Below are 219 nucleotides of genomic sequence, written 5' to 3' on the forward strand. Positions count from 1 at the left end.
CAAGATTAAAGAATATAAAATGAATAACTAAATTTATCTCTTTTAAAATCTTAATGTTTATAATTGAAACTATAATTATTAAACTATAATATAATAATTAATTATTTACAATTAATTATAATAAAATAAATTGATTTGAAAGAAAAAATTAAAAACGAAAATAAGAAAAAATAATAGCAAAGCAAAAACCAAAAAAAATGATCCAACTTACGGGACAAC

The sequence above is a fragment of the Helobdella robusta genome, assembly GCF_000326865.2.
Source record: "Helobdella robusta unplaced genomic scaffold HELROscaffold_14, whole genome shotgun sequence".
NCBI classification, from domain to species: Eukaryota; Metazoa; Annelida; class Clitellata; order Rhynchobdellida; family Glossiphoniidae; genus Helobdella; species Helobdella robusta.